Below are 12202 nucleotides of genomic sequence, written 5' to 3' on the forward strand. Positions count from 1 at the left end.
CACTTTCTGCCATAAGGGTCGTGTCATCTGCATATCTGAGGTTATTGATTTTCTCCCAGCAATCTTGATTCCAGCTTGTGCTTCTTCCAGTCCAGCATTTCTCATGATGTACTCTGCATAGAAGTTAAATAAGCAGGGTGACAATATACAGCCTTGACAGACTCCTTTTCCTGTTTGGAACCAGTCTGTTGTTCCATGTCCAGTTCTAACTGTTGCTTCCTGACCTGCATATAGGTTTCTCAAGAGGCAGGTCAGGTGGTCTGGCATTCCCATCTCTTTCAGAATTTTCCACAGTTTATTGGGATCCACACAGTCAAAGGCTTTGGCATAGTCAATAAAGCAGAAATAGATGTTTTTCTGGAACTCTCTTGCTTTTTCGATGATCCAGCGGATGTTGGCAATTTGATCTCTGGTTCCTCTGCCTTTTCTAAAACCAGCTTGAACATCAGGAAGTTCATGGTTCACGTATTGCTGAAGCCTGGCTTGGAGAATTTTGAATATTACTTTACTAGCAAGTGAGATGACTCCACATTAGTGTCTGTAAATTCCCTTCATTGCTTCTATTCACAGCCAATTACAACTGCCCACCAGCTGCCCAGTAGTTTCATTGTGCAGCTTCTTTCACACATGGCACCATGTGAAGTAAGAGCACTTGACTGATTACTTTGCCAACTGGCAGCCTCCAGGTCTGCTGTTAGGCTGTAACACTGAACATCAGGCTTTAAGACATTCATGAGTTCTCAGAGTCCCTCAAACTGTTTAGGTGGCTTAGAGATATCTCCACGCTGTCATGCAAGGTATAAAGGCTAACTTTTAAGTCCAACTTTCTCAATTAAATTTCAATATGTATATGTCCTTCCACTAGGGAAGGGGAGGAAGGGGAAAGAAGACTGAACAGTCATTGAGCACCTCCCCATGTGTCGGACTCTGAGCAAGCCATTCTCTATACTTACCTCATTTAATCCCCACAAATACCCTTTATCCTCATATTGTGAATGAGAAAACCAAGGTTCCGATCATTTAGAAAAGTTAGTCAAGGTCCTCAACAAGGAGTGAGCTGAGTTTTTTTGTTTTTTGTTTTTAATATGTGTGCTCTTTCCCCTCTTATCAAACAGCCAAATGGGTCTTTCTCCTTCCTTCCCCTCCTCCTCCTCACTCCCCTCCTTTCTTCCACCAATATTTCATAATTGTGATAAATGTCATTAAAGAGATACGAGAGGGAGAGAGTAAAGAGATAAAGTAGGTGATTACATAGTTAATCCCACTAGGGGACTGTAAGTAGAAAAATTATGGGAGACCCTGTAAGTTAATGATTACTCGAGAGAGGCACACACAACCAAGCAGGCTTGCTAAGCAACAAAACGAGGCAGCAGAGGCACAAGACGTGCCCCCAAACAATGAAAAGATGGTGGCATGAGAGGCACATCCCGCTCAGTGAGCTCGCTAAGTTAATGATCCCTAGGACATGCCCTCTGAACACATAAACAATTTGTGGACCTAGCTGGACCATGAAGAGACAAGAAAACTCTCCTGCTCAACCTGGAGGAGGAGCTGATAATGGAAGCATGATGTCTACTCAAGAAAGAGTTTTTCTCCCCCTCCCTACTTTTCCTTGGATTGTGAAAAAGACTGCTTCTAAGCCTCACAAGCATCCAATTCTAATAGATCACTTCCTATTGATCACTTTACCTCTCACTGAATTTTATCCACACTGAGAACTAAAGGACTACCGTACCAGAGCTCTTGGGAGCCACCGAAACACCACCCAAATGGTTTCACACAGAGTGCTCTGAAGGCTCATATCACGTGAACCAGAACTACTACAGGACATGAGGGAAGGTTCTGGAGGAAGAGGAATGCTAAGAGACCAGTAAGAAATATGCAGGTAGAAAAACCTACTGTATAGCACAGGGAACACTGATCAATATTCTGTAATAATCTAAATGGGGAAAGAATTTGAATGTATATGTATAACTGAGTCTCTTTGCTGTATACCTGAAACTAAATACATTGTTAATCAACTATGCTCCAGTACTGAATAAAGATTCGAAAGAGGGAAGGTGGGACAGACACTTTTTAAGTAGAGTGAACAGCACGAAGGGAAGTCCCCAAGGTGGAGAGGAAGCGGGGCTGTTGGAGGAGCAGAAGAAATGACGTGCAGGGGGTACGAGGGCAGAGTGGACCTCAGCAGTCTTCGAGGCAAACCGGGGCCAAGGAAAGTGAGTGCTTGAAGCTGGGGGAGAGGATCCTGTCCTTCACTGAATCATTTCACTCTGACCCGAAGCACTAAGGAAGAGGAGTATTTTCAGTCTTCACCAATAAAACACTTTTTTACCTTTGGAGTAGTGTTTCTTAACGAAGGCCCTATCGGTACTGGATGTGACTGATCTAGGTACAAGACTGCTCTGTCCCTTTCTTTCAGACTGGTCTCCAGGTAATAAGGGCTTCCCTGGTGGCTCAGACGGTAAAGCGTCTGCCAGTACTGCGGGAGACCCGGCTTTGATCCCTGGGTTGGGAAAGATGCCCTGGAGAAGGAAATGACAACCCACTCCAGTACTCTTGCCTGGAAAATTCCATGGACGGAGGAGCCTGGTAGGCTACAGTCCATGGGGTTGCAAAGAGTCGGACACGACTGAGCGACTTCACTTTTCCAGATAATAAATGCCAGCAGCAACTTCTTCCCCCCTAGCCCAGGCACTATGATGACCCAAAATACCCCACACATTTCTGAAACCTCCTGAGTGGTTCTGCCTCTCACTGAGAAAATGTTTCTCTAATTTGGGCTGCAAGAATCATTGCCACCAACTTCATGACTTCTTTATCCTTTCCTCTCTCAACATCCAAACTCCTCTTCTGCTAGATGTCCTTTCTACAGACATTCTAATGGTGCTGATGTTTGTCTCTATGACATATTGGGAGTGTTTTTTTAAAAAGTTATTTATTTATTTGGCTCTGCCAGGTCTTAGTTGCAGCATGTGGGATCTTTAGTTGTGGCATGCAGAACCCTTAGTTCCCTGACCAAGGACGGAATCCAGGCCCCCTGCATTGCAAGTATGGAATCTTAGCCACTGAATCACAGGGGAAGTCTCCTGGGGGCATTTTAATTTCATGTAGTAACTGTGGAGTCTGTTATATATCAAGGTTGGGAGTACAGATAGGGTAGTGACAGAGAAAGCTTACACAAGGGACAGAGGAGACAGAGGAGGAAGTGATGACCTCTCCTGGCCCACGAGGCCAGGGAGGATGAACATTTTACAGGTTGAGGAGGCAGCAGCACATTTTATGGAGACATAATATACCCAGTGAGCTTGGCAGCTGTAAAGAGCTTGGCATTGTTGAAGCATGAATTTCAAGTTGAGGTGTGGCAGGAAGACCGGTTGGAGAGAGGGGCAGCCACCGTTCACCAAGGGCCTCACATGTCATGATTAGGAGCTGAGAGAACATGCAAAATAAATTCCTAAATGTGGTATACTTACAAATTTTCAATCATCTTGAAATGACATCTGAATGAGATGTTTACGTTTTCTAGGGACTTCCCTGCCAGACTCCACACTTCCAATGCGGGGAATACAGGTTCAATCCCCAGTTGGGGACATAAGATTCCACATGCCATACATCGTGACCAAAAAATAATAAAAAATAAAAAATAAAATACAGCTTCCAGAAAATCTGTTCATTCATTCATTCACTCATTAAACTTTTTAAAAAAACTTTCTAAAGAGCTATATAGATAAGGTCATGTCAGTGTGACACAGTTTCTCTCTGACTCTATAACCTCATTTATGAAGTTCCTGTGTGCCTTGGTAGATTTTAAAGTTTCTTTTCATGAATTTTTTAAACAGCTTTATTGAGGTATAGCTGACAATAAACAGCACACACTTTGAGTGCACAGTTTGTTAATTTCATGTTTATATGACATACCTATACATTTACGAAACTATCAATACAGTCATCATATTCATCCATAAAAATTTCCTCATGCTCCTTGGAAATCCCTCCCCCAACCTCCATCTCAAACCCAGGCAACCACTGATATGCTTTCTGTCACCACAGATTAGTCTGCTCTCTGTAGAGTTTTATATAAATATGTACTCTTTTTTTTTAATTTTGGTTTGGTGCTGGTGCTCAGATGCTCAGTCATGTCAGACTCTTTGCAACCCCATGGACTGTAGCCTACCAGGCTCCTCTGTCCACAGGGATTCTCCAGGCAAGAATACTGGAATGGGTTGCCATGCCCTCCTCTAGGGGATCTTCCCAGCCCAGGGATTGAACCTGAGTCTTTTACATCTCCTGCATTGGCAGAGGGATTCTTTACTACTAATGTCACTTGTGAAGCCCTGCTTCTTTCAAATAGCATAATTATTTTGAGATTCATCCATGTGATTTCATGTATCAATAGTTATCATTTTTTATTTTTTTAAAACACTTTCCACTTTGAGCTATGCCCCCCTACAGTATTTACTGTATCTCCACAAATTTGCTCCATGGGATAACAAATCTGCTTCACATTAGGAGGTGCTCTGGGGATAATAATCCCCCCTGGAACTATGAGATACTGCTTGAGGAAGAGATGATGATGCATAGACCCTAGTTTTCTAAGAATTCTCCCAAATATAAGAGTGCTATAATAAACAAAATAATGGAACCAAAATATGTCCACATCCTTGTGCCTAGAACCTTGAAAATACTACTTTACATGTCAAAAGGGATTTTATAAATGTGATTAAGATAGGGCTTTTGAGGTGAGAAGACTATCTTGGGTTATCTGAGTGGGGTCCTTTTGTAATCACGGGGGTCCTTGTAAGGGAAGAGGGAGGCAGGAGGAACAGAGTCAAAAAGAGACTGAAGATGTTGTTTGATGTTGTTGAAGATGTTGTTTGAAGATGATGTTTGATGTTGGCTTTGAAGATGGAGGAAGGGGTCACAGGCCAAGGAATGTAGATAGCCTTAAGAAGCTGGGAAAGGCAATGGAATGGATTCCCCCCTAGAGCCTGTAGAAGGAATACAGCCTGCTGACCTTGATTTTAGCCCAGAGAAACCTATTCTTGGACTTCTGTCCTCTAGAATCAAAAGATAAGAAATTTTTGTTGCTTTAAGCCACTGCATTTGTGAAAATTTGTTATAGCAGCAATAGGAAACTGATACAAATACCAATCCTATTTTAAAAAACCCCCAGTCTCTCTGTAACAACCTAGAGGGTGGGGGAAAGGGTGGGACGTAGGGTTCAAGAGGGAGGGGACTATATACGCCTATGGTTAATTCATGTTAAAAACATTTTTTTTAATGCTGAATCTGACCACTTCTCTTTTCTCTTCCATTTTGTGACACGTGGTCTAATAGGAGTGGAAGCAGGTTGGATTTGGAATCAGACTGACATATCACAGCTGCTCCTCTGAGCTTATTTCCGCATCCTAAAGGAGGGGAGATGCAGTATTCATCTTTAGGGGGCATAGAAAGAATTGATGAGATGATATACACAAATGATATTTCACATGCTAGTAAGGTTATGCTCAAAATCCTTCAAGCTAGGCTTCAACAACACGTGAACTGAGAACTTCCAGATGTTTAAGTTGAGCTGGGGCAGAGGAACCAGAGATCAACTGCCAACATCCGTTGGATCATAGAAAAAGCAAGAGAATTCCAGAAAAATATCTACTTCTGCTTTATTTACTAAACTAAAGCCTTTGTGTGGATCACAACAAATTGTGGAAAATTCTTCAAGAAATGGGAATACCAGACCACCTTATCTGTCTTGTGACAAACTTGTATGTGGGTCAAGAAGCAGCATTTAGAACCGGACGTAGAACAACTAACTGGTTCAAAATTGGGAAAGAAGTACGACAAGGCTGTATATTGTCACCCTGCTTATTTAACTTACATGCAGAGTATACCATGGGAAATTCTTGGCTGGATGAATCACAAGCTAGAATCAAGATTGCTAGGAGATATATCAATAACCTCAGATACAAGTGAAGAGGAACTAAAGAGCCTCTTGATAAAAGTGACAGAGGAGAGCGATAAAGCTGGCTTAAAACTCAACATTCAAAAAACTAAGATCATGGCATCTAGTCCCATTACTTCATGCAAATAGAGGGGAAAAAGTGGAAGCAGTGACAGATTTTATTTTGGGGGGCTCCAAAATCACTGCGGATGGTGACTGCAGCCATGAAATTAAAAGACGCTTGCTTCTTGGAAGGAAAGCTATGACCAACCTGGACAGCATATTAAAAAGCAGAGACATCACTTTGCCGACAAAGAACTGTCTAGTCAAAGCTATGGCTTTCTCAGCAGTCATGTATGGATGTTAGAGTTGTACCATAAAGAAGGCTAAGCACTGAAGAATTGATGCTTTCAAGTTATGGTGCTGGAGAAGACTCTTGAGAGTCCCTTGGACTGCAAGGAGATCAAAACAGTCAGTCCTGAAGGCAATCAACCCTGAATATTCATTGGAGGGACTGATGCTAAAGCTGAAGTTCCAGTACTTCAGCCACCTGACGTGAAGAGCTGACTCATTGTAAAAGACCCTGAAGCTGGAAAAGACTGAAGGCAAAAGAAGGGAGCTGCAGAGGGTATGGCTAAGTAGCATCACCAACTCAGTGGACATGAATTTGAGAAAACCCCGGAAGACAGTGAATGACGGGGGAGGCTGGCGTGCTGCATCCATGGGGTCTCAGAGAGACATGACTTAGTAACTGAACAGCAACATACAGAAAGGGCCCAGCACACAGTACACCCTCAATAAATAGTCTTTTTCTTTACTTCCCACCGAACTTGATTGAAGAAACTCAATTTTCTTGCTAATGATGTGCTGTGAATTTTGGCTAAACTGCTTCTTCTCCTTCAACCTATTCCATGAGGGTAAAGGAAGATACCTGTTAAATCTCCAAGAGTGTTTATGAAGTCTCTTAGAGTTTGTAATGTGGCTAGATACTCTTGATTAAAAAGTATTATTTAGATGCCAAGTTCTGTTATCTTTTGAGTAGGTAATTATTTCCTGTCCTAAATTGTTCAGCGCTATACTAAAGTTCCATTTCTGAGATAATGATGTTGCTTGAGAGGGTGACAAGATACGTCACCTGAATGTTGTGAGTCTTAATTAACATTTTTCACTTTTCAAGCCTACACAAGCTTATCATAAAAAGCTAAATGTTGAGCATTATTTACTTTGTATATGGTGTCACTTCCAGTATTTTAATATAGCAACTAAAACTGCCCAATACAAGCTGGCATTTTAGCATTGGATTAGGCAATATTTACTTTACTTGGGGGAAGTCTAATTGAGAACTATTTAAAGAGCTTTGTGAGCTTCCCTGGTGTTCTGTGTTAAGAATCTGCCTGCCAACGCATGGGACAAGGGTTCTATTCCTGGTGCAGGAAGATCCCACAGGCCTTGGTAAAACTGAGCCCGTGAGCCACAACCTCTGCACCAGGGTTCTAAAGCCTGTGCTCCACAACGAGAGCAGCCACTGTAATGAGAAGCCATGCACTCCACCTGGAGAGTAGCCCCCACTCCTGGCAACCAGAAAAAGCCCTCATGCAGCACAGCCAAAAATAAATATTTTTTGAAAATAAAAGCTTTGTGCTTTTAATCAGTATAAGAAAAAGGTAAGGGAAATAGTGCTATTATTTTTCTACAAGGGTTTAGTTTTTAACAGATTTAAATGTCAAATTCTTATCTCTTAGATAACGCAATACAGATCGGTTTAAAAAGCTAAAATTTTGAAGTACTGAAAGAGATATTTATGTAACAATAAACAATATTTTTCAGCTAGCATTTATCAGACATTATGTGCCACACAGTGTTCTGAACCCTGTGCATGCTTGAAAGCTAAACTAAGCACAATCCAGCCCCAACGTACTACAGTGAGTTAGAGAGCCTTGCTATCTGGATGGATTTCCAGGTATATAACTGGTTCATCAGGATGGGTGTGAGGGTGGAGGAGGATTTGTACAGCTAAGGACTTTGTTCCATAGTAATGGCTACCTTTTGGGGGACATACTACATGACAGACACTGGACAAAGCAAACACATTATCTTATTTTGTTCTTACATTAATCCTTTGAGGTACAGTTGTCATCACCATTTTACAAAATGGGAAAATAAGATTCAGAGAAGTCAATTGTCCAAAAGTGTGAGTATAGAGAGTGGCAGATCTAAGATTCAAACTCAAATCCTGCTGTCCCCAGAAGTGTCTGTGTGAGGTATAGACACTTATCCTGCTGCTGCTGCTGCTGCTGCTAAGTCGCTTCAGTCGCGTCCGACTCTGTGTGACCCCAGAGATGGCAGCCCACTAGGCTCCCCTGTCCCTGGGATTCTCCAGGCAAGAACACTGGAGTGGGTTGTCATTTCCTTCTCCAATGCATGAAAGTGGAAAGTGAAAGTGAAGTCGCTCAGTCATGTCCGACTCTTCGCAATCCCATGGACTGTAGCCCACCAGGCTCCTCTGTCCATGGGATTTTCCAGGCAAGAGTTCTGGAGTGGGGTGCCATTGCCTTCTCTGACACCTATCCTAAGTACTCAGAAATGTTCTGTGACTACAAGTATGTTTAAACCACAGGACAACAGGCTCCAGTCAGGGTGATCACTTTTTATCTGTTTAGATAATCATGTTTTCCTCATTTTCAATGCCAGGTATATTTCATTTTCTGTGAATTCATATCCTTTGCTCTTTGGGGTCATTTCCTTATTGATTCAAATGATCTTTATTATAAAATATGTGGAAATATAAGAAAGCATAACCAAGGAGTCATGATGAATTCCTCCTTCACCTTCAACTACCTTCACAAGCATGGTGCTGGGTTCTGTTGATTTTTCCTCCCAAATATGTCTTGTGTCTTGAAAACATCCATTTCTTTCATCTTCACTTTCATCACCCACTCTAGGTCCTTTCAGCTTCTCCAACACACAGAGTTTTTTTCACCTTCTAGTCTTTGGGTACATTTCCCCTGTGCCCAGAACACTCTGCCCCAGCTCTCTGCATGGCTGCTTTTGCATCCTTCAAGGCTCCATTTTGAAAAGTATGTTCTCAGAGAGTTCTTCCCTGCCTGTCTTATCTCAGGAAAGTTTTCCTTTCTTACATTCTTTTCCTATCTTTCAGAGTACTTATCACCATTTATAACACAAAATAGTCTAAATCTTTTGCATGTAATTAATGAATTAATATTTGTAAAGTGCTTAGAGCAGTGTAAGGCACATAAGTACTATGTAAGTGATGATTTAAAAAAAAAAAAAAAACTCCCACAATCCTCACAACCCTACTTGTGCTATTAATGTCACCTTTTTACAGAGGACAAACAGGAACAGAGAAGTTAAGCAACTTGTCCAAAGCTGCACAGCTAATAAGTAACAGAGTCTAGCTACAAGCTCAGTCAGGGACCAAAATCTACGTATCCAACCATTTTCTACATTTCCTTTTCAGTCCAGGACCTAGAATAGTTCGTTGCACCTACTAGGTACTTTCAATAAATATCTGTTTAATAAATGAAGGGCTTCCCTGGTGGCTCAGATGGTAAAGAATCTGTCTGCAATGCGGAAGACCTGGGTTCAGTTGGGAAGATCCCCTAGAGAAGGATTGAAGGACATGCTCTATTAAGAAAATAAAATTTACCTGTAATCCTACCACATAGAGATTTTGGTATTCATACTTTAGATTTTTTTTAAATGTAAGGTTATACTTTTCATCAAAATCATAACTTTCAGAAATTATTTTGATAATTTAGATTATCAAAGCATCATAGATCAAGCATCAGTACATAATGTATTTGACATTTTATTCTTTAAAACATTTATAATTTCAAGTGAATTTTCTTCCTTTAGAAAGTAGGTGGAAGGTGGGGAAAAAAAGGCTAAGTCTTTAAACAAATGATAAAGAATTTTCTTAAAATATTCTGGCCCTTCTTTATCTCTAGGTAGAAGTTGCCAAACTACAGCTAGAAAGTCTAGGGAAAGCATGAGATATTTTAAAAAAATATTATACTTCTTTAAATCAAGTATGTTTTAAAATTTGTCATGAGAATTATCTTTAGAAAATCAACTGGCAAGAGTTTTCTAAATATTCTGAAAGCACAGCAAAGGTCCATTGTTTACAAATCAACAACAGTCTATGATGGTTACATGGCTATGTCAATGGGAAAATTAGATAAAAAGACAGCGGTCACCCATAATGGGCAAGAAAAACAAGCAAAGGCTACTGGTAAACACCAACGGGAAGCTTCTGCAGATACTGGTTTGCTCAGTTTCAAAGGATTTTTTTTTGTTCTTTTAAAATAGTTTCAGGATACATAACTTGTAGCAGCTGGTCATCAAATTCACATACACTCATGGAAGGCCCACACCACTAAGGCTGACTATGAATAATACATCGGCTCTCAGGGGAGGACTGGGTTGGTCTGCCGCTCCTTTGCAGTGTTCTCCTTCTGCCATTTGACAATAGCAAGATGAAGCCAGACACCATGCGGGATGGTGTGTGGTTACAGCCACAGACACTGCATTCATGAGCACTCCACGTTTCTGAGATAGAGTTAGTGGATAAGGACTACCAGAGCATAATCCAATGCAGTCACAGCAGTGGGAGCCTTGTATCACATTACCTTTGAAAATATTTTAATCTAGAAACACCATACACTGGATACAAAATCCATGACTACCTGACCTATCCCAGGCGTGGCCTGGGATATACTATTCCGAGATTATCTCCTATTTGCTTTGGGTAAATAGAAATCTTGAGCTAGGAATAGAGAAAGTTTGAAAATTAAAACAGAGTCTAAGTATTTTTGAATGCTTTTAAAAGACAATGAAAAATGACAAGCTTAGATCACATCAGAGGCTCCTCATGTAGTCTTCAAAGCTGATTTCTTACAGTCAAAGGGACCCAGACGCAGCATGATTTTGAAGCTCAGACTTTGTTCTATTATTCAGTTGCAGCCAACTTTCAACTATTGAAGAAAGAAGAAAGATGATTTAGAATAACAGGATTGCTTGTCTGTATTGCAAGATCCTTCAAGCAGCTCACTACTTGATGTCTAGAGATCCCAGGATGGAGGTGAGTTTCTTTTGCTTCTGCTGTCATCTTATCACTTCGTGTTGACTGCAACATGTGTTGTTTGAAGACTTAGAGAGTATTGATTTATGGGTTCAAAGTATCGTTGGATCTTGTACTTAAAGCTCCTAACTGTAATTTAGGCACATTCTTAACAACACACATATAGAGAAGTAAGAAGATTTTGGATTATTGCATCATTGCCTCCAACACTCAGCTCCTATTTTCATTCCAGTCAGTAGGGTGGATCTTGGAAGAGTGGGGTTGAGGATTTGAGTGGTAAGTTCCTTAGTGGAAGGAGGCAGGGAAGTGTTGGTGGCGAGAATGCCTATTTTTCCTCTGCCTCTGGGCCAGATACACCCTGATAAAGGCTAGCAGAGGTCTAAACACAGAGGGTAATGGGGACAAGGTTAAGAGATTGACACAGCCGCATGGCCCCACAGTTTTTCTTCAAAGGTGAAAACAGTCCTCTGATATATAACATCATGTGTAACATCTGTATTACCACTAAATGGGTCTGGTAAATAGAACAAACATCACCTACCAGCCAGAAACGATTCCCTGACCTTCTTTGGACTCCATTACTAAGGAGTCTTGGTTTTTCCATCTATAGACATTCTTAGTTGATTTCATTAGATTAACAGTCATCCCAGCCATGGCTATCTTCTCTTAAACTAGAGATATTAGTGAGGTCAGGCCAGAACTTGGGCACCAAATTCAGACTTCATAATAAAGTAAACCACGCAGGGAATAGATGTCAGCATGGTGAGCACTTTGCTGTTCATCCCTATTAGGGGATGACTGAGCTGTTTCCTCAGGGCCAGGTGAGGTGCTGGCTGCGTTTACTCAAAGTGTTCACTCGGAGGGTGATTTGTGAGCTATTGCTGAGCACATAATGGTTAGGATAGCTGCAAAAGCAGCCATGGCCCCACACAGGTTCACCTGAATTCAGTAAATCAAATTGGGTTCTAGAGAAATGTTCTGTTGGATTCTGATCAGAAACTCTTGGATATGCCTTTGGATTTCAAGACAGAGCTGAATACTGATATGGGAAGATGGTCCACTTCCTCTGAGCTACCTGTAAGGGGCCCTTTACAATTCTAAGGATATAGCTTGTCCTTTGGCAGAAAAACATCCTTTTAAAATCTTGCAAGCAGACACAA

General features: G+C 41.2%; 2 protein-coding genes across 7 annotated transcripts in view; one reads left to right on the top strand and one right to left on the bottom strand.

Annotated features, from left to right (window-relative positions):
* GPSM2 (G protein signaling modulator 2) overlaps positions 1–12202 on the bottom strand; it is an 86814-nt gene that overhangs the window by 67636 nt on the left and 6976 nt on the right. The gene's annotated exons all lie outside the window — the stretch shown is intronic.
* Positions 10343–12202, top strand: part of AKNAD1 (AKNA domain containing 1) — a 52573-nt gene continuing 50713 nt past the window's right edge. For 2 of the 6 annotated variants that reach the window (XM_024990040.2, XM_024990039.2), the window contains exon 1: positions 11915–12119. The gene's annotated coding sequence lies outside the window, so the exon portion shown is untranslated. Of the gene's footprint in view, positions 11043–11913; positions 12120–12202 lie in introns of those variants that run through there. The other 4 variants (XM_024990038.2, XM_024990041.2, XM_059885052.1 and 1 more) reach the window with 3 other exon arrangements.

This window comes from Bos taurus, chromosome 3 (genome assembly GCF_002263795.3).
Source record: "Bos taurus isolate L1 Dominette 01449 registration number 42190680 breed Hereford chromosome 3, ARS-UCD2.0, whole genome shotgun sequence".
NCBI lineage: Eukaryota > Metazoa > Chordata > Mammalia > Artiodactyla > Bovidae > Bos > Bos taurus.